Below are 18,544 nucleotides of genomic sequence, written 5' to 3' on the forward strand. Positions count from 1 at the left end.
AAATCAGGTATTCCCCTGACTCCACTCAAAACAACACCCCCAAACTCCTCTGGCAGTGCAGGGAGGAAAAAGCCTGAACAAATGGCTCTCATCGAAGAGAGAAAAATTATTTAAATTAAAAAAAAAAAAAAAAAACCAAACTGCAGCCTGCTGTTAATTGGCGCCGTCCAAATGCCGATGTACACGGAGGGCAGGCAGTGGTGCAGTGTGTTAAGAGATGTCTGTATGTCTCTTGGTAAATAAATTGTTTAGAGCTCTCAGATTTCCAGCTAAATGGTGGTGAAGTTTATCAGAGAGTGTTGGTTCAAAAGAGGAACTGGCAATTATCACTCAATTACAGCCCTTGGAAATCAGACAATGAGGCACCATTGGCACAGCCCCAGGAAAACACTGAGGACAGAGATACTCCTCGGGCTGCTGCTCCTCACAGCGAACAAGAAATTCATTTTAATGCCGTGTACACTGAGCACTTGGATGTTGTCAGATCAATTTGCCCCTTTGATTTTCCAGAGGCCCTGTGAAGAAAAAATTCATCCCAGCTATTCCATTATTTACCAGGCGTTGCAACTGAGCTTTTATGGGGGATTTAAAGGCTGGAAGGAGGAGGAGGGGTGCGGAACAGACTGCTGAAAGGCAGGGACTCAACCCCCCCAGTCACCCATGGCAGCTCAACAGAGATTTTCCCAGGTCTGGTGGGATTTTTGAATGGGAAAATTAAGTTTTTTAAGCAGCAAGGATTTCTCCCACCAGCATTGCCTGGGGAGGGGGGTGAGGGCAAACAGAGCAGCAAAAAAGTGAAGCGGGAGAAATGGGGTGAGTTAAATAAACTGGGAGAGTGAAAAGTTCCCGGTCCATGGCAGGGGGTGGAACTGGATGAGCTTCAAGTTCCTCTCCAAGCCAAACCATTCCAGGATTCCATGAGATGAAAGCACAGCTGTACAAATCAGAGAAATTCCATGCAGATGCTTCACCTCAGACCAGGAGGGCACTTTTAAACAAGTTATCGTGTCAATCTTGATGGTATTTGTCTGATTGGTCCCAGTCAGAGAGCTGAGACATGAAAAGTGGCATCAATAAAAGATAAAAATATTTCTTAGAGGGAAGATAAAACAGTTGCCACTGATTTTCTCAGAATCTTGCAGAGGAAGAAATCTTCCACGTCAAGATCAGATCAGTAGAAACTGTGAAGCAGAAGTGGAAAACTTTCTGCAGAACCTGAATTTGCTCATTTAGAAACAACGGGTATGGTTTCTTGGAAGGCCCCAAGAAATGTCACAGGAACATGAAAAAGACCTAAATTTAAATGCACAGATTGATGCTCAGATAGGGTTAACTTGTTCCTTTATCAGGAACGACAGGCTCTAGGGTTTGGTAATTCAATTACAAGATAACACAAGTGGAGCAAGAAAATGTTGTCAAGTGTTCTTATCAAAAGGCTTTGGTTTGGGAAAGTGCTTCCTAGATTCTTTACTGATAGGTCAAAGCTTCTTGTTTTGTAAAAAGGAATTATTTTTGTTCATTTTCTAAGGGAATTAAAGAGGGAATTCTGTTCAAAATAAGTATTGTTTACCAGAATTTCTTACATTAAGCCTCAGGACCATTCCAGTACCTAAAGAAGGCTGGAGAGGGATTTTTTCCCAAGGGCATGGAGTGACAGGAAAAGGGGGAATGGCTTCAAATGGACACAGGGCAGGGCTGGATGGGAGATTGGGAATTGGGAATTGTTCCCTGGCAGGGTGGGCAGGGGCTGGGATGGAATTGCCAGAGCAGCTGGGGCTGCCCCTGGATCCCTGGCAGTGCCCAAGGCCAGGTTGGACACTGGGGCTGGAGCAGCCTGGCACAGTGGGAGGTGTCCCTGCCATGGCAGGGCTGGCACTGGGTGGGCTTTGAGGTCCCTTCCAACCCAAAGTAATTCTCTGAACTGAGACAAATTGTGCACTACGGCTGTCAGGGAGCAAATTGCTGGAATTGGACAAATAACGGGAATAATCTCCTGGAACTGTCATGGGAGGCAAGGTCAGCGCTTCTTCTTGATGCTACAGGTGATGAATTTGGTGCTCAGGGAAAAAAAAAAATCTTTCTAAATTCCCCAAAAGCCTTTCAGCATCCAGCTGCCCCTTCCACCTATCCCTCACGTGTGAGTACGAATTTGATCCATGCCATGGAATTGCTGTGGGACAATCCCCTGGGAAGGGAATAATTCAGCTGCTTCTCAGTGTGCAGCAGCAGGAACAAAGCCAGGCAGGCAGCAGCAGAGCTTCCTCCCTGTCCTGTCTCTGTCTCACAGGAGCCAGTTCCTCCTGCCCCTGCTTTCTCAGAACCCCACGCTGATATCTCAGCTATTTGCAGCTACTTCTGCTCCGAGGCACAGATGTGTGGGATGCGAGATAAACAAAGGATAGGAAATAAATCCCCAGCGCTCTGCTTGTGTTTTCTTCCCCAGCAGGAAGGAATCACTCTGCAGCTCTCATCTCCCTGCAGCGACAGGGCAACGCTGTGCTTTGCCTGGCTGTTGATGCTCTGCACCTCTGTTTTGGCTCAGCTCTGGAGAAGAACTGAGAAAAAAAAAAAAAAACATTATTTCTTACAGTCCCGAGTTGCTCAGATTTCATATCCTGGCTTGGGTTTGGGTCAGTTTTATAAAGCTGAGGTGTGGAAAAAAGTCTGTTTTCCAGCAGACTGATTTCTCCTTTGCCAGCTGTGCTGGCTTCTGCCTCTCCTTTCTTGTAAGTGAAAAAAACCCAAATATAATCTGGCTCCCTGAAGGGGAATTTTAGCCTCAGTTCAGCAGGTTTCTCCAATTGCTCACATGCATTCCCAGTCTCACTTCTTAACAGCTGGAAGGGAAAGAATGGAAGGGGCTGAGCACAGAGGGTGGGATGAGGAAAACAGCTGAGCACAGGAGAGGAGCACCTTTGGAAGGGGACCAGCACAGGATGGTAAACTGGGATCTGGTTTTATTCCCTGGAAATTGGGTGGAAAAGTGCTGTGACAGGATTTGAGTCTGCCAGAGCTCTCATCCTTCTGGAGAGCTCCTCGAAGAAGGATTAAACCACAAAACTCCTAAAAAAAAAATGAGGTCATAAGCAAGGAAATTAAGTGTTTATCCCCACATCTCCACCTGCCCACTGTGTCTTTGTGGGGTTTTGGTCCTAGAAAATCTTTGTTGGGGGTCTCTTCCCAAATCTTCTTTTTGAGGTCTCAAGAGGTGTTTGCTCCTTGTTTATCTCAATTATTTCTCTTCCCTGCCATCTCTGGCTTGGGGAACTGTATCATTTTCCACCAAATAAAAGCCAGTAAAGAAGAAAAGAGGGAAAAAAAAAAACAGAAGAAGGAAAATTAACTGTTTAAATCCAATTGGAGCTACACAAGAAGTTGCAGAACAAGGACAATCATGCCTTGATTTATCACTTTACAGTCAGGACAGTGTTAAGTGTTTTTCTCTGATAGAAATTAAACCTCCTAAAAAGTTGCTCTCATTTATTTGATGATATTTAAGCAAGAGGAAAACTGAAAAGAGAAAAGCGGTGTCAGAAGATGACATTTTTCCTTGCTGTTTCTAGAGCTCCACCATCCCTCCTTTGCATTAAACAAGATTCAGAAGATTTTCTGGTTTTCAGCAAAAAACTTCACTGCGGTGAATTTATTTTAGAAGTCAGCTGCCCTCCTGGAAAACATCTGTATTTAGCAGGGAGCCAGACTTCCAAAAAGCATGGATTTAAAATTCAGCCTTCGCTTTAAGCCAAAAAAAACCCCTTATGTTATGTGAGAAATTTCCACAGGAAAAGAGAAAAAAAAAAAAAAAAAATCTTGTCTTCAGCTGGACACAAATTTATAGTGAGATGAATCATAAATGTCACGCTCTGAAGGAACTCTGCCCGGAGAGTTCCTTTTCCTGCTCATGTCGTGCTTCTGACTTTGTGGTTCAGTGCCTGCCTGACATCCCCCTGGAAAGTTCAGGGAGATTTCGGGGGCGTTTCCCCCCCACCCTGTGCGCGTTGTTTGCGTTTTATTGCGCTTCCCGCTGCGCTTTTCACCTTGGGGGTGGGAAAAAATCATCGCCCCGCGTTGGTTTCCTTAGCTTGTATAGAGATGGGGTAACTGAGAGGTGTTTGAAAAGATTTTATTTGATTATCAGTGATAAATAGTGAGACACAAGAAATGCAAGACTCATCACCATTCCATCAGAAGCCAACCCATTTCCTGGTTACAATTGCTTAGAAATGTTTTTCAGCCTGTTAGCTTTTGCCACACAGTGCTGCTCTTATTTCTAACTCCAATCACCTCTATTTTCCCTATATTCAACACCAATCACCTGTATTTTTCCTTATATTTAACTGAGGGCCCCCAGTTATATATATTTATATATATATATTTAACACAAATCACCTCTGTTTTTCCCTATATTTGACACCAATCAACTATATTTTTCTCTATATTTAACTGAGGGCCCTCAGTTTTATATATATATATTTATATATATATTTATTTTTAAGTATATATTTATATATTTATATATAAATATATATATATATATATTTAACACCAATCATCTATATTTTCCCTATATTTGACACCAATCAACTATATTTTTCTCCATATTTAACTAAGGGCCCTCAGTTTATCTTTATTTATTTAGTTAGTTAGTTATTTATATATATTTTTATATATATACACATTTAACACCAATCATCTCTATTTTTCCCTATACTTGACACCAATCACCTATATTTTTCCCTATATTTAACTGAGGGCCCTGAGTTATATGCATTTTTATATATATTATATATATATTTATATATATATATATTTAACACCAATCATCTCTATTTTTCCCTGTATTTAGCACCAATCACGTATATTTTTCTCTATATTCAACTGAGGGTACTCATATATATTTATATATATATTATATATATATATATTTATATATATTTAACACCAATCACCTATATTTTCCCCTATATTTAACACCAATACCTATATTTTTCCCTATATTTAACACCAATCACCTATATTTTTTCTCCACGTGGTCCTGCTGCAATGCATCTTTCACAGTTCTAATCCTCTGTAACATCTGATCTTTTTTGCAAGGCCATCTTTTGAAAACTTGTTGAAACTTTTTTCTGGTTCAATCTCAACAATGTCATCTCTCTTCCACGGCCTTCCTAAGTCAGCACACCTTAGCTCAGTTGAGATAAATTAAAAAAAAAAAAAAAAATCCTTGAAATTTTTTTGAAAATTCTTTACAAATACATTTCTCCCAGTTATTTTTTTATCCTGAAAAATAAATGTGTGTGTGCACAAATATATATATATGAACGCAGAGGAAGTAGTTAGTGTGTGTATGCCTAAATATATATTTTTATGAATAGATATAAATTTATATTATTATTATATTACATTTATACATTTATATTTTTATATTTACAGGGGGACTGTAAGACAGAGGATCTTTTTCTGGGAGACCACAGCAAAACCCACAAACACTCTTTTGCACCTCAGACCGAATATTCTGAGGGACTTTGGCTTTAAATTTGCTTTTCCGGGGTGGGGGGAGACAAACCCAGCTGCAATTCCTGGAGGAAAAGCGCAAATCCTGCTTTGGGAAGGGGGGGGGTTCCCCAGGGCTGGGTCGGGGCCGCTCCGTCAGTTCGGGTTCAGCGCCCCCCGTCAGTGCTGCTCCCCCGGGAGGGACAGCCAGACACATCCCTGTCATCCTGTCTCCCACTTGGGCTCATTTATTGGGATTGCTGGCAGGAAGCAGCCATGGGGAAAGGGGCGTTTTGCAGTGACAACCCCCGGGATAACAAAGCTGCCCTTGTCCGTCACTCGGGCATCTCCTCGCCCTGGTTTTTTTTTTTTTTTTTTTTCAGGATTTGTTGGGGTGGTGGCACGTGGAGGCTGGGCACGGGTTTGGGTTATTTAGGTTCAACGAGTCTCTGGTGGTCAAGTACCCACAGCAAAGGGCAGACCACAAAAATCAGCGGGAGGGTTATTTACCATAACCATATACAAAACCGCAAGCAGCAGAGGCTCCCTCCAATGCATCAGAGACGCCGCACGTCTCTTTATTAAAGCCTGGCTGCTACTCTTCAATTCGCCTTCCAATCCAAGCAGGAATCAAAGTCACAAGCTCCAAATCAAAGCAGAAACAAATCAAAGAACGAAAATAATAACAACCGAAGCAAAGCAGAAACTAATCGTTTCCTCTCCCCTCATTTTTTTCTTGTTTTGTCTTAAGTTTGGATTGATTTTACCCCACTGCAGCACTGGAGATCAGTGATAGGCAGCTATGAAATTCTTTGATTCGCTCATAAATAAAATATCTGCGCTGCTTGAGAGTTATCCCCTCATTTTGACAGTAATGAGCGTGCCATTTTAGCAATCCATTATGAGCCATCTAAAATCCCTCAGCCAGAGGAAGCAGATACCTGGTTAGAAATCATCTCTCTCTGCCCCTGTGTGAGTGATGCTGCTCCTCTGATTGTTTGTGTAATTCCTTTAATTCCTCTATATTATTTGTATAATTTGTGTAATAAATGGTATAATTTATTATACAATAAATATAATTTATTATATTATAAAAAATTATAAATAAAATATAAATTATATTTATATTTTATAATACATATATAATATATTATAAAATATATTTTTACATATGTTATTTTCATATATATTATATTTATAAATTATAAAAATATAATATAATTTATTATACAATAAATTTGTGTAATTTCTGTCCAGACACCAAACAATTTGTCTTGAGGTGTTTCTTCTTCCTAAAGGATTTTATTTTTTCCGTCTTATGAAAAATTTCCATCTTTTTTGCATCAAGAAATTGAGTCCGGCTCCTAAACTGATTAAAACCCCTGAGGTCTCCTTTGGGTTTTGCTTCCTTTTTTCAGTCTTTCTCAACCACAGCCTTTTCCCTTGATTTCTCCTAATCCTTCTCCCAGATTTCTGGCCCAAAATTTCTTGTTCCCGATAATATTTCCTCAGAGCCAGGGAGCCGCCCCTCCTGCGAGCTCTGTCCAGCTGCTGACTCCACAGGCAGCACGGAGAGGCTTTTCCCACTCCAAAAGGAAAGCAGGACGAAGCAAATTGGCATTTCCAAGTGATGGGAAACTCAGCAATTACCAGTTCTTGTAAACGCGACTGGTTTTGCCAAAGGAGCAGCAAGACTTAAAGCTGCCAGAAGGTGGGGAAAGCTCTGGATTTTGGGAAGAGGCAGAGCAAGGGATGTCACTCAGGTGAGAGCCCACCTGGAGTGCAGCTCCCAGCCCTGTCCCAGCCCAGGGAGGAGCTGGAGCTGCTGCAGAGAGCCCAGAGGAGGCTCCAGGATGAGCAGAGGGCTGGAGCAGCTCTGCTGGCAGGAAAGGCTGGCACAGCTGGCATTGTTCACCTGCACAGGAGAAGCTTTGGGCTGAGCTCAGGGTGGCCTTGCAGGGCCTGGAGGAGCCCCAGGAAAGCTGGAGAGAGACAATTTCCAGGGGATGCAGGGACAGGACACAGGGAATGGCCTCAAAGTGAAAAATTACAGGTTTAGGTGGGATATTGGGAAAAAAATCCTTCCTTATGAGGGTGGGGAGGCCCTGGAATAGAATTGCCAGAGCAGCTGGGCTGCCCCTGGATCCCTGGCAGTGCCCAAGGCCAGGTTGGACACTGGGGCTGGAGCAGCCTGGCACAGTGGGAGGTGTCCCTGCCATGGCAGGGGTGGGAACAAGTTGATCTTTTAAGGTCCCTCCCAACCCAAACCATTCCATGATTCCATGGTTCTAAATCCATCCCTCCATCCTTTCCAGGGCTCCCTTCCCCACCTGAGATATTTTTTCCATCCTCTTCACTCGGACAGAGACAAAGTGATCTGACCTTCTGGGCAATTCTATGGAAGTGGGATTGATGGTTGTATTTACTGCTCTTTCTCCAGAAGTTTGATCATTATTGATTAATATCAATAAAGGGATTTATAAAAACCCCAGTGTGGGCCAGCATTTGAAAAGCTCTGTCTGTGGGACATGTGGGACGTGGATAACTTCAGGCTTCACTATTCCATATAGAACAGATGGTATTTTCAGGAAAAAAAATAAAAACCTGAACATTCTCCCTGGATATGAATTTGTTTGGAAGTTGGGGTCAAACTCAGCAGATCACGTCAAACAAATGAAAATAGAATGAACATCGTTGCAAAGGTGAACTTTGTTCTTTTGGAGACTTTGAAGATAACATTCCCAAGCAGTTTAGACATCAGTCATCCCTTCCTGGCTGCAAGGTGGGAGGGAATTAAATTTCATGCCCTGCTGTGAATCAGGAGCAGGGATTTCAGCTCCAGTTTACTGCAGTGCCATAACCAAATCCCTTCCCCTCTGTCAGGAGAGCACTGATTTTTAGGGGTTTTATCAACTTTTGGCCTCAAATCCTAATTTTCCCGGTTTTCTTCAGCTCAGGATCCAAACAGAACCCTGAGCAACCTGCGACAGTGGAAGTTGTCCCTGCCCCTGGATGAGATGATCTTAAAGGTTCCTTCCAACCCAAACCAGTCTGGGATTACAGAAAAATCAGAAAAATCCCCCGAATCACCTCAAACTTTCCATTCTCTCCAGAAGTGATGGATTTCCAGGACCACCATCCCCTCCTTCCCCTGGAGCAAACATCTGGGGCCCAGCCAGGAGGAGCCAGACCAGCCCCATTCCCAGCTGAGACCCCGACTCTCCAGCCCAGCAGTGAGGCTGCATCAGCCTGTGCTCAGGCTAGCTCAGGTTTCTTCTCAAATCTAATTTTAGGCCTCCTCTGCTATTATTTATTCAACAATGTGAATGAGATAAAGATCGTCTTCATCGATTGCCTTCCTTGGAATTCGCCTTTTTTTTTTTTTTTTTTTTTTTTTTTTTTTTAAATTTTATTTCTTGCACCCGCCTTATTTCCTGTGCCTTGTCAAGCCTGGAACAGGGAAAAAAAAAAAAAAAACAAACAAAAAACTTGTTTTAACAACTGTATTTACCCAAAATTCCATCATTTAGTCAGAGGCTGGAGTTCAGGGTTTCCTCTGCGTAGACCCAGTTGCAGCTGAGCTCTTGCAATCCACCCCACATTAATTTTAACAGGAATTCAAAAATGTGGCCTGGAATTCATCTTGGATTGTCCTCAGCAAATGCTGACGTTCCAGAGCGGAGCATTTGCTTTCATTTTTGTACAAAACTTCTGCCCCCTTTGTATTTTGGGGTTTACAGGCTATCATTAACTCGGCAGAAAAAGAAATGGAAATTTACATCCCATAAATTCCAGGCAATTAATCCAGGTAGGGAATATTAATTCTTCATTAGCCCAGCTTTAATAAAATCAGGGAGAGAACTGAGAGTTCTTTTCCTTGACTGGGAGGGTTCTGGATTCAGAATCTCACACCCTCAGGGCCTCATTTTGCAACTTGCTGCAAGAAGGATCCTTCCAACCCCAATTCCAGGAATTCCAATCCATGAAAAGATAAAACAGTTCATAATTACTTGTTGTAATTGGTTTATTGAGACAGAAGGGTTTGATCATCACTGTTGGGTTGTGAGACTCACATTTTAGAAGGGCAATTTTCTATCACTGTCCTCACAAAACTGCCACCAGATCCAACAGGAACATTTCAAACTATGAAAAAAAAATCAAAGAATGGGAAATACTTTGCAAAAAAAGAAAAACAAAAAAAAAATTCTAGTACAAATTACCATTACAGAGTTACTACTTTGACCATTTCTGTCTGATTTCTGGTATTTTGAGGCAGCAAATTCCGCCTTGGACTTCTTTTTTTGGAAGCAGAGAAAGTTCATTTCCTTCAGGGCAGCTGCCCCTGCTAAAACAACTTAAATTTGGACACCAGCACATACAAAGATGAGGGAATTTCTGTCCTATTTGGAAAATCTTATATCTGTGGGTGTTTGCCAAGCAAAACCAGTAAGAACTGGGCTTCACCCCCTGGGATTTCTCTGTGTATGGATTAACCACATTCCTGTCCCTGGGATGCCCGTGGGACTGGGGGATGATGATGATGAACTCATGGCAGATGAGGCACGGGGATGCTTGGAGAGCCTCGGATGAGGGATGGAGTCCTGTCAGAGGGGTTCCCACTGTCCTCTCACAAGCTGAATTCCTCATTTCTCCCACTTAAACGGAGCTACAGAAGTGAATTTTTAATTTTCTTGTGTTCTGGGTCCAGACAAATTTCTGGGGGATGCAGTGAAAGGAGGTGACTCCCTCAGCCATGGGCTTTGTGACCTTCTGGTCACAGGTAGGTGACACCTCTGGCTCCTAAAGCAAAGGTGACCTTTAGGAAATCTGTAATGACACAGCAGGACTGGGTGGGTAGAAGAGGAGCTTTAACAGAATGCAAGGAGTGAAATCCCTGGTTTTCAGCCTGGCTTGGGCACCTGAGTGGCTCGAGGTCCCCCTGGTTTCTGCAAAAGCCAGGAGAAGAGACAGTGCGTTTTCCCTCAGGATGAGGGAGCACTGCTGAGCTTCCTCTGGTTTTCTAGAAGGGGTTGGGAAGTTCCCCAGAGGTGATGGAACTCAATTTGTCATTAATTTAGTTCTTAGATGACAAGGCCCATCTGTTAGGAAGAAAAGGCCAGTTCACACTGCACGACATGAAGCTGTGGAGATGAGAGACATCAAATCTTCAGACTAGAGATTAGAAACCTCAAATCTTAGAACGGTTTGGGTTGAAAAGGACCTTAAAGATCATCTGCCATGGGCAGGGACACCTTCCCTTATTCCAGGTTGCTCCAAGCCCTGTCCAACCTGGCCTCAACAGGGCAAGGAACAAGTAAATACTACTCCTACTCCTCTGCCACTTCCCTGTCCTGCCCAACACTCCATGGAAGATGTGTGCCAGTGAAATCCCATCCAAATCTGGCATGCAGAGGATCTAAATCCTCATTCCTCAATTTTTCCTTCAGGAAACCTCGCTCCTCCAAGGCTGAACCCAAGAGGGAAATGTTGCTTGTTCACTTTGCCAAAAGCGCGTCCCCATAACCCACCCAGCAGCAGTGTGATGGCACGGGGGGGATTTAAAGCACCTCTGATGCCTTAAATGTGGGAATTTTAATCAGGAAAACATCCTGTTAGCGCCGTGGTAATCCACACTCCAGGGAAAGCTTTGTTAATGAAGGTATTTCACCCTGCAGAGCTGCTGGAGGCAGCCAGGGACGTGCCCCTTATCTCCGTGAGTTATCAGCCACAGTTTCTGAGTGTGGAGAGCACGGAGGACGAGCCCCATTCCCGTGTGACTCCTGAGGTGACAGTTTGTCCCTTCTCAGCCTGTGGCTTCCCCTGCCCTCTGAAGTGGTGACATGTGCAGGGTGGCAGAGGGGCCTCCCCGGAGCAGGGGGGGGACCTGAGGTTGAACCACAGAGATCTGATCATTCCCAGTGGTTGTGCTTCCCAACTCCTCCTGCTCAGTTCCTCCAGGTGCTGCTCCCACCTTCAGCCATGAATGGAGGCTCTGGAGGCTCCAGAATTCCTGGAAAAGCCCTGATGTGAGGAACACTTTGACAAAACCAACAGCAGCTCCAGCCAAACGGCACAGGTGACCCAGAGAGGTTTCTAAGCAAGTGGAAATGCAGATGTCATCCTTGGAAAAATTAAGATATGTTGCTCTTCCCACTTTAAATATGAATCTGATGAGAAAGAGCACCTAAATGCATCAGTGACTATTGGAATAAAATCATGGAATCACGGAATGGTTTGGGTTAGAAGGGACCTCAAAGCCCATCCCAGTGCCACCCCTGCCATGGCAGGGACAGCTCCCACTGTGCCAGGCTGCTCCAGCCCCAGTGTCCAACCTGGCCTTGGGCACTGCCAGGGATCCAGGGGCAGCCCCAGCTGCTCTGGCAATTCCATCCCAGCCCCTGCCCACCCTGCCAGGGAACAATTCCCAATTCCCAATCTCCCATCCAGCCCTGCCCTGTGTCCATTTGAAGCCATTCCCTGTGTCCCATCACTCCAGCTCCTCCTCTCCAGCTTCCCTGTAGCCCCTTCAGATATTAAAAGTTGGTGTAAGATCCTCACACAACCTTTTCTTCTCCATCATAAAATCCATAAAAAAAAATCTGGAATTCTGCGGCCCACCTGACTTTCTCCATTCCTGTGTAAAAGATAAGGATATAAATCCACACAGCTAATTAGCAAAATAAAGCTATTTTCAACATAATTAATATTTATTTTGTTTTGATATTGGGTGAGATTATCAAACAAAAATAGATCTATTATAATATTTGTCAACAAGATACAGGAAGATTTTGTAAGGAAAACACCTTCATTGTCTCAGGCTTTTTGGAGGTAAAATGTTGTGAAAGCTTGGTCTTTACTCTGCTCACAGCTTCAGGCTAAGTTCATTAGAGCATTAAAATAATACTCTTCAACCTGAATTTCAAATTCTTTAAAATTCCCTAATGAATGCTGACTGAATCAACAGCTGTTTATGGGGAAAAAAAAATTAGGAAAGAACACAGGGCTGGTTTATTAAACCTCTTCCAGTTCTCCAAGTCCTTCATGTGCTAAGACAAGGTCTCCCAAAAAAAAATGAATGGCACTTTTTGGAATGGATTAGTAATTGGAATGACTCACTCGGGATCTTTGTCATTCCTGGTCATGTTCACCTCTGTGTCCATCAGGTCAAATTAAAAAAAGAGACAAATCTTCCCCATATTCAGATGCAGAACTCTCTGGAATTGAACTGGATCTCAGAAATGCAAATTGGAAAACATTATAAGGAAAACGTCAATAAATATTATTTCACACCACGGTGCAGATCCAACTTCTGGCTCAAGGGTTTGAGGAGTCACCCATTGCTGGAAGCTGGGAGGACACTCCTGGTGCTGGGAACTCTTGTTTTCCTTGGAATCTGCTGTCAGTCCCTGCCGAGAGCCAGGCAACACCAATTTTGCTCTTACTCAGATTTAATGACCAGAATTTTTGCATTTTCTTCAAATGAAGTGCAGTTTTCTGGAATTCATAAACCACGAGTTGCCTTCCCCTGCTTTTGAATCCTGTTTTTTCCTACGGGGCTGGGTTTCTGTTCTCCATGAGGACATCGATGTGGGTGTGCCCAAATCTCCAGTCTGGCAAATCACCTCTTCCAGGGCCACCTGCAGATTTCTTTCTGCCTTGCCAGTGTTAGAATTTTGCTTTTTTTGGATAATTTATGCCTATTCTGAGAACTTACGCTGTGAATTTTGGTGGTTCAGCACATCCCAGAGGAGCACCTCAGCATGGGCCGGGCCAGCAGAGTTACATCACATCCAGGAACTCCAGCAGTTTTCTGCCTCCTGTGGTGCTCTAAATTTGATTTTTTTTTTTTTTTTAAAAAAATTCAGGGCTCTGAATTCTTTGTGCTCTGGCTCAGCCTCCAAGCTGCTGCAGCTCCATCAAGTGTAGTGGTGGCTCATCTGCTCCACTGAACAGACAAACAGACAAAAAATCACCTCTGTGTCCAGCCTGTTGTTTACTGAACATTTCGCACCGTTTCCTCAACAAAAAAAAAAAAACAACCCAAAAAAACAAACAAAAAAATTAAAAAAAAAACCTCAGTAGGGCCAAAATTTGTCATCCTCAGGAAGATTTTGGCTGTCGTCGTTGGTGCAAAGATTCCTCAGCATGCCAGGAAAGAAGGGAGGAGAGCATTCCCAAAAACTGCAGCTGTTCAACCCTCCCAGGGAGAAACTGAGAGCTGGAGGTGTCCGGAACAAAATTCCCAATAAAAGGCTGGAGAAGGAGCCAGATATTTTAACCTTGAAAGAGTTTTTTTTAAACCAGCTGAAAGAGGAGCTTGTTTGTCTTTTTTTCTTTTTTATTTTTTTTTAAAGTGGTTTTCTGGTAGCGGCCGCTCCTGGGGTTTGCGCTTCCCTCCATTTCCACACCACTCTGCCATTCCCAGTCCCGCTCCTGGGATGGGGCTTTGCTAAAGTCCAAGACCAAAGCCAAGGCTTCTGCATTTTCCTGGCTCCTTGCGGGAATTCCAGCCGGCACTGCCTGTCCTGTCCATGTGGGTGGGAAGAAACTGGAGCTCGGAAAGAACCGCGGCCAAGCGCTGACAGGAACGGCCCCCACCACCCACAGCCCACCACCCACAGCCCAACCTCCAGGATTGGCAAATTCCACCCGGAACAGGCGGGCAAAAGTGGCCAGGGAGGAGAAAATTCAGGAATTAGAAATGAAGCGTGGAGCAGACTGGCGGGAAGGAACATCTACGTGGCTCCAAACAAGGGATTTTTGCACAGGGAACAGGAGAGTTCAGCTTTATTGCGTTGATGGTGCCAAAAACATGAAATTAAATACACGAAAGGGGATCAGCAAAACGCGTTGAGCCAAAGGTTTTGGTTTTGTGTTACTCAAGATGATTTCTGCCCCTTTTTAAAACAGCATCCTCTGAGTCACGGAGTGAAGGTTTAATGTGAGGGATTCTGCTGGAAATCCAGGTCGCCAGGTCACTCTCACTGTCTTCAAAGCATTTTCTGCCAACATGGAAGAGCTTCCAGAGGGGAAATTTCCCACCAAAGTCCCCTAGGCTGAGGTGGGCACCTCTCTCTGCAGATAAAGCCTGGCCCCAGCCAGAAGGACCAAGAGAAAATCTCACAGAAATATTTGGGCTGGAAAAGCCCTCCAAGATCATCCCTTAGCACCCACAGCACCTCAGGAACACGCTGGGGAAACTCGCTGAATTCCACATTCCGGTGGTAGACTACACAGAGCTGGATGAGCTGGATTTGGGGCTTCCGTAGTTGGAATTTCGGCTGAGTCCCTAAAGAGCTCAAGGAATACGGAGAGAGACTTTTAAAAGGGATGGAGTGACAGGACAAGGCGGGATGGCTTCAATCTGCCAGAGGGCAGGATGGGATATTGGGAAAAAAATTCTTCCCTGTAAGGGTGGTCAGGGGGCTGGGCTGGAATTGCCAGAGCAGCTGGGGCTGCCCCTGGATCCCTGGCAGTGCCCAAGGCCAGGTTGGACACAGGAGCTTGGAACACCCTGGGGCAGTGGGAGGTGTCCCTGCCATGGCAGAGAGGTGGAATGAGATGACCTTTGTTGTCCCTTCCAACCCAGGCCATGCTGGAATTCCATGATTTTATGTCCTTTGGAGCCCAGGTGTGGCTGTCACACACACTTAATATTTTTTCTGGACTATTTTCCCATTCATTTCCCTTTCCACTGCCCTCTTAACACCTGCAGGGAGCCAGATTTCTCCCAGGAACATTCCCAAGTTGCAGTGACCAGGGTGAAACTGCTGCTGCTTCTGCTTTCTTCCTGCTCATAATTCCAAGCAGGGGAGACAAAGAACCCCCTGTGCTGAGAAATTTAGGATTTTCCAGCAGTGCAGCCACCAGCTTTGCACAATCCAGGCAGTTCAGAGCCAAGGAATCTGAGATCCATCTGGCTTTGCACGGAACTTTCCAGAAGTGAAGCTCCTGAGTGTTCCTTGTGCTCCCAAAAATCAGGTGATGGTGATGAAAACACTCGGACTTCACTCCAGGAGGCTTTGTTGGGTTTTGTGGGTTTTCGTTGGGTTTTGTGGACTCAGGATAAATCCCAGGAATGTTCCTTTTCTCCCTGCCTCAGGCAAAGGGGCTGTATCACCCTCTCCCTTAATTATCGTGGAAATGAACAAAACTGATGCAATGGAGAGGAGATGATGACATTTTCCTTGGAGTGGGATGGATGTTTAGCAGAACCACCTCAGAGGAGGCTCCTCTAACCCTCTATCACTGTTTCCCTTGAAAAATCTTGGGATTTCAGGAAGGATCCCACATGATCACGACAGCGTTAAACCCGTGCACAGGAACAGATTCCAAACTCTGCCTCCTCGGCTGGGCCTGAAGTCAAATATTTGAGGTTTGCCACAAACCGAGGCGAAGTTTATTTACACCAGCAAAGGGCACCCAAGGAACAGCGGTGGCCTTAAATATGCACCAAGTGTTTATCAGCAGCAGATATTTACCTTAAATTTCCAGTTTGGAGAGCGGCTTCCCAAAGGATCAGAGCCGTGACCTCTGTGGTTTGCCCTGTCTTGTCTTCCCTCTGCACAGCACGCGCTGGGCTTTGCAGGAAAAGACAGGGGGAAAAAAAAAAAACCCATGTGCAGCATAAAATAACACCCTGGGGTATTGGTGGAAATCCTCCTCCTCTGCTTCATCCCAGACCAGGAGACTCCAGAGCTCTCTGTGTTCTCACAAAACCTTTGGGTTGTTAACTCCAAATCAGACTGTTCCTCATGGGCGTTTTTAAGTCAGGGAAAAGATGTTTCTCTGCCAACAAAGTGAGCGAGATCCCCTCGTTTTGTGGCCTCTGGCAGCTCCCACGGGCCCTTCTGCTGGTCATGGAGGAGGATTTCCTCATCTTCATGCTGGGCCAGGCGTGGCAGCACTGGGGACACACAGGACAACTTCTCTCTGGGTGGGAGGAGGGAAGGGGCAGCATCCACAGGGATCGGGGTTGGGAAAAGGATGCATTGCTGTGTTGGGAGTTCTGGATGCTGAGAATTTTAGCCTTTCTGTACAGACAGGCTCTGACTCCCAGGGGAGCACTGCATTCGACCTGAGGCCGTGGAAAAGGCTTCCACAATTCATTGATAGCACTGGGATTACGAGGGTAGAATTGGTGGGAAGTGTGTGATATCACAGGGTGGAAAACTTAGAGTTGGGGCAGAGGCAGGTTGTTTACCTTCTTCTTCACCTCCATCTCCATGGGTTTGGGTGGTTTTGTGTAATTGGATAAAAAAGTCCACACTGCAGAATTTGAAGGATCAGTCATTGGGTTAAAAGTGAAAATAATTGAGGTGTCATTTCTTAATTGGAGAGTTTAGCTTTAAAAGACCTCATAACAAGAGACAGTTGGCCATTTTGTGCCTTGTTAGTGAAATACTGCAGAACTCACTGCTGTGAGACTGCAACACAGGCAAGAAACAATAAACACCTGAGTGTGAACGTGAGCTATCGTCTCCAGTGCCTTCAATCCTGACTTTGACAGAGGTAGAAAAAGGAAGCCAAAAACCAGCATTGCTGGACATGGGGAATGGCTGGCCGGGATATGATCCCCAGGGGCCTGGCCACTTCTTTTAGATTCATCCTTATCTTCACATTTTCAAACAGCAAGAAATCCTCCAGATTCTTTGGGTGATGTCAGTCTGGGGTTTCTTTCCAGACTCAGGGGACGTTTTTTCCCAAATCCTTCCAAGTGAATTGGAACACTAAAACATTTCAGACCACGAAATTTTAGTTCATTGGAGTTTATTCTCTTGAACTGTCTATTTAAATGATGAAGGATTCCAGTATTTTATCCCTTAGACCAAACCTTACATATTATTTCATGGAATTTCCAATTCTGACCATTAAGGTTTGCCTTATAGCAGGAAAGTCCAGCCTCTGGAGGGTAGGAAATCATGGAATCGTGGAATGTTTTGGGTTGGAAAAGATCTTAAAGATCATCTCATTCCACCCCTGCCATGGCAGGGACACCTCCCACTGTGCCAGGCTGCTCCAGCCCCAGTGTCCAACCTGGCCTTGGGCACTGCCAGGGATCCAGGGGCAGCCCCAGCTGCTCTGGCAATTCTATTCCAGGGCCTGCCCACCTTCACTGGGAGGAAATTTTTCCTAATATCTGAGCTGAACCTGTAATTTTTCACTTTGAGGCCATTCCCTGTGTCCTGTCCCTGCATCCCCTGGAAATTGTCTCTCTCCAGCTTTCCTGGGGCTCCTCCAGGCTCTGCAAGGCCACCCTGAGCTCAGCCCAAAGCTTCTCCTGTGCAGGTGAACAATGCCAGCTGTGCCAGCCTTTCCTCCCAGCAGAGCTGCTCCAGCCCTCTGCTCATCCTGGAGCCTCCTCTGGGCTCTCTGCAGCAGCTCCAGCTCCTCCCTGGGCTGGGACAGGGCTGGGGCAGCTCTGCAGGTGGGATCTCACCTCTGGGGGCATAGGGACACAATCCCAATCCCTCTCCTGCTATCCACCTGCTTTGGATGCAGCTCAGGAATTGTGGAAATAAGTGGATTTATATAAATATATAACTATAACTAAACTGTAACTATAAATATAAATATAAATATAAATATAAATATAAATATAAATAATATAAATATGAATATAAATAATATAAATGTGAATATAAATATGAATAAATATAATATGAAATTATATATTATTTTATCTAGTATATATTATCTATTATTAATATAATATAATATAATATAATATAATATAATATAGAATATATCTAAAATACATATTATCAATAATAATATATTATATATAATAATTCTATAATAATTATATATCATATATATAATATATAATATATAATATATAATATATAGTATATAATATAAATATATACATATAATATATATATTATAGATATGATATATAAATATATTATATAGGATATAATTATATATATATTAATTATATAGGATATATATATTATATAGGATATATTATATAGGATATAAGATGTACTATATAGTATATAAAATTATATATAGTTTATAGATATAAATTAAAATATTTGGGATAGCA

Source organism: Vidua chalybeata, chromosome 2, assembly GCF_026979565.1.
Source record: "Vidua chalybeata isolate OUT-0048 chromosome 2, bVidCha1 merged haplotype, whole genome shotgun sequence".
NCBI classification, from domain to species: Eukaryota; Metazoa; Chordata; class Aves; order Passeriformes; family Viduidae; genus Vidua; species Vidua chalybeata.